This window comes from Cydia amplana, chromosome Z (genome assembly GCF_948474715.1).
Source record: "Cydia amplana chromosome Z, ilCydAmpl1.1, whole genome shotgun sequence".
NCBI lineage: Eukaryota > Metazoa > Arthropoda > Insecta > Lepidoptera > Tortricidae > Cydia > Cydia amplana.
Window position 1 is genome coordinate 35,021,844 of NC_086096.1, and position 4,858 is coordinate 35,026,701.

Below are 4,858 nucleotides of genomic sequence, written 5' to 3' on the forward strand. Positions count from 1 at the left end.
TTGGATTGGTTTTAAAAGTGAAGTTTAATGTATCTATCAGTGTATCAATGATAGTAATCATACGTTTTGTCCACAGGTTTTCAATTATACCCTCTGTAATGGCATCATAACTATTTAATAATACGTTCTCCAAAATTTACCATTTGGTGAGTACGTGTATTAACTTTAACTTTAATCCCTTATTTATTAATAATATACTTAATTACAAAATTACAAGCCTCAATTACCTACCTAGTTTATTTAAGTTTTGTCCCTTTCTTACTAATGTATAAGTCAAAATAACAGATTAAGACAAACGATTAATAGCCGATTGAGGCTTGTACCTAGTTGTAGCGCGTTTATGAATAACGCCATAGAATGCTTAGCTTCAAGGATTAGTAAACACACAGCAAAAATCCTATAGGGACCGTGCACATTAGAGGAGCTGCCAATCTTGTCACCTAAATCAGAAACTTAAACTTGCCATTGACACTTCACGCCAAAGCAGGTGTACTGCCCCCTACAGTGCACGCACGCTCTTGTAGGTTCCGCCATCTTGTGGCCTAAATCGGAAACTTAAACTTAACATTTACACTTTGCGCCAATACTCAAGGGGCTCCTGTGCTGCCCCCTACCTTTACAGTTCATGATCTTATTAAGTATGCATACAACAATAAAGAATGTCTACTTAGTTCTGTACAATTGTTCTATAACTACGTATATTACGTTACTTAGGTATGTCTTGTGGTGATGAAATGTACCTACGATATGAATTCTCAAATGCACTGAGAAACGTTTTAGGTACTAATAAAGATATTAATTTTCAGATTTATTTGATATTGATTTCTGAAGTCACACCATGACACAATATCCTGTCTTCAAGCTTCATCTGTCCCTTTTTTATGGTGAGCAATTTATTTTCTTATGAACGATTCTCAACAACTTTCTGTTTACTTTATGTGGCCCTATCGAAGCGAATTGGGCGTGTTTAACCCCATTTAGACCCACTTGTACCATTCCACTAACCCGGGGTTAACCGGTTAAATATGGAGTTACCATGGTTACTAGTACAATTTGACACTAGGTTAACGGTTTAATTTGAAATGACGTAATTTATGAATAGACCCTAATCGACTCAATTCATTTCTAGGTACTCAGTAGGCATTGACATATATATCTAGGGACTGGCTTTACGGACAATAATAATGAGGCATGACAGGGGCCAGTACAGCGGTGTGAAATCGCTACAACGCGATTGGTTGATGAGTTCGCATCACGCGCGCGATTGGTTGACGAGTTCGCATTACGCGCGCTATTGGTCGCAACTAGTTGCGTTAGACTGCACGATTGGCTGGAATTCGTGGGTAGCACCGCTGAACTAGTACGATGTTTAGTGCCCCATTAACCCGTCCTTAGATATTATACGTCAATGTCTGTAGGTAGTTACTCGTTACTCGTTAGCAATGTAGGTATTGAATATTGCATGCAAGTTCTTGAACCATCTAAATTGGGCTTATATTATCCGTTTTATGTAGAATACAGTAAGGACCTCGCTAATCCGGCCGTTGACGGATTAGAGAGCTTTCCGGCTTATCCTCAGCAAAATTAAAAATACTTAATTAAATATGTTTTCGGAAATATTGTACCTATTATTATATTGTTTAATAATGAGCTTTTTTCTTTACTTGTAGCTGTCTTTCTGAGCGAAATGGAGTTCCTTCTTAATTTGGGCCTTGTCAAAATATATCCTACTTAAGGTAAGTAGCGCATTGGAGAGATTAAAAATACAAACGACAAATGATTATTACTGTTCCGTACAAAATTTTGTTCACGGAACACTTATGCGATCACTCTGGTCTTGCAAATCAGTTACCTAAATGTGTTTTTTAATGAAAACACTTTTGTTTTAGCTTTCTTTCGGACTGCTACTATCTCCAACTGCAGCGTTTATCTTCCATTATCCCGAAAGGATCTTCTATGCTACATTATTTGACTCCCTTTGCCAAAAAAATAAGAAAGGAGAATGAGGTCAAGAAAATATGATTGACAGCAGGACAAACGCAATAGAAATGAGACATTTAAAGGCTCGTGAATCTTCGGACTGAAATGTTAAGGATACCATCTATTACATCTATCATTTCAATTGGGCTATTTTGTAAACCATATCCCGGGTGCGACATCAACCACTGGTTTCCAGCAAGCACAATTGAAATTGTACGCCAGACGCAAAGAAATCAGGAGAAATATAAGCTGGAGAAGATAGAAACTGAGAAAAGGTCTGAAACAAGGAAAAACTTTGTCATCGTTTTTGTAATAAGATAACGGTGAGTTGAATAAGATTGACCGAAATCATTTCACGAGACATCGGAGCGTGCTGTTACCATGGATGACGATTTCGGCACATCCTTATTGAACTCATGGGAAGGTTTTAAAAATGGAAACTAAAACACATACAACGAGGATGAATTTAAGAAAGGACAATCTAAAAAGAAGACGTTAACATCGTAATTATCGGTGATTTGAATAAGATTTGACTGAAATCACGATAGATTAAATATGATGATGGCGATTTCAGTTTTAGCTGATTTGGATCACGGAAAGGAATTATCGTTCTAAAGACAGAGGAAGATGTCATCGGTGATTTGAATAAGATGCAATTGAAATCAATTATACAAACACATTGTAAGGTACCGTGAACCAACAAACAATGATGATTTCACAGACATCTTATTTGAAACATGGAAAGGAATAACATAGACATGCTTATAAAGTATCTGAATAAGTTGACGAGACAGATATGAAGCCACTAATTGAAAATAAAGAAATTTCGATCCGGATAGACCTCGAAATAGCGCTAGTTATATCGGTGTATTTTATGAGGCCTGCATAGAAAGATAACCTTTTTGTTTTGGCTTGATAAAAACCACGGAAAGGATATAAATACAGTAAATGCCACAAAGAATCTTCAGCTGTTGCCTTTGATTTTCTCGGTGTATTGCATTCGTCGATGGAACGACACCGACGAATTCACCGCAACCAGGGAAATCATGTTCTTGGCGAGAACAGATACTCGTACTTGACGAGACCATCCAGTGATTTTGTGTTGTGTTAGTGCGTCGAGGTAAGTACCTAGACTATTGGCGAAATTTTCGGACTAAGATCGGAAGAAAATACTATCAGTGATACTAAATAGGTGCGAAAGCAAAAGAATTGCTTGCTGCCTCGGATCCGGATTGACTTTTATTATTATGATCAGGTATTTTTATAGCCGTAATTTTTAAATTTTTAGATTGTTTTAGTGCAGTATAATTTCATTGTGGCTCGGCAGATTTGCCTGACCCGCTGGACATTTTACTGTGTGCTCCGCTTTGTGTGAATTAACATCTTTTATGACCGGGTCAGACTAGTTTTCTGTGCTATAATTAATTTATCCCTCTGGAGTTTTTGTATTCTTCAGGCGGTCTAGTACGAGTTGCGTTCTCGCGCGTGACTCCATACTTGAAGTCGCGCAAGATGTATGGAGTCGCGCGCGAGAACTCAACTCATGCTAGACCGCCAGATGCGTCCTATTGAAATGATTTGTCATATTTTAAACTAGTTTTAAGATCGGCCACTTTAAAATTTTCTTATAATCTTGATCTCTCAAGATTTTGCTTTTTTTATAACAATAATTACCCCGTTTCTTTGACATTAGCGTAAATTTAGACAGGATGAGAGAGCAGGCTCATTTTCTAGTAAGCTGACCATGGTGTGCTTACGTTCTTGTCCTGCCTCTAATTTTCGCGCGGCTGAGGCACCCCCGTACAAACTCGGCCACGCTTGTAGCGTTGTGTGATTCTCGGCACAGTCCGCGTCGGAGCGCTGCGGAGTGTGAAGTGGAGTGAGCGAAGCGACACAACGCTGCGAAAGTCAGTGTCTTGACATTATATATCCTCCCTTGGCACGCGTGGCCCTGTATATTCCTGTATATAACAATAACAGTTTAATACGCCGCTGGCTTCCACGCTACAGCATCGAGTTGACGAACTCTGCGACGACTGTCTTGTTCGCGTCGCTGAAATTCTTCGGATTCAGTACGTAGTACGTCGAGCATAGCCTTGAGAATCTTGGTGCCGCCGTGATTGCTTTCAACTTGTATCCCAAACAGTTGGAAGAGTTGGTTTTGATTTTTTGATTTTGATTTAAATTTGTGAGCACGCTTTTAACCTGAGGTTGCTAAAGTTAAAGCGAATCACCGTGCCGTGCGTTACAGCTTTTCGTTTCTGTGCTGGCCACTAAGGGTTTTTTGCAATACGGCGAAGGGCTGTATCTATCCGTGTTCCGTCGTATTCATTTAAATCGTCGCCATCTTGAATGCGTATACGTTCAACTTAGTGGAAAACGGTAACTAGCACCGTTAAAAGCGTGTAAATTTCTACAAATGCCTTCATTTCCAGTTTTAAGTAGACTCAGACATTTGCTTCAGCTGCAAATATTGGAAATGAGACGCATAATTACACCTTAGGTGAAAATGGAGATTAATCGGTTCCGATTCTGCTATTTATTTTTTATGGAGTCACTGTTCTGTAGCTAAATCGCAGAACTTAACGGAAGCTCCAAACGCCTCTCGGTGTCGTTAAGGTCGTGGGTCGTTCCGAGTCCAAAGTGCTTGGTCCGTCAGGAGGCGCACCGGCGCTTCCATGCCAAGCCGGGCACTCCGGGGAACATTAGTGACTACTCGCCTCGTTTCGAAGTGAGTCGAAGAAACACTTTATCATCTTTACTATCTCTATACTCGCGCGTATACACGTAAACATCTTTCCTGGATGTGCGAAAAGTCTATTCTGACGTCTATGTCTACAAATGATTATTCGCACTGTGACTCGCAGGTCTACATGAT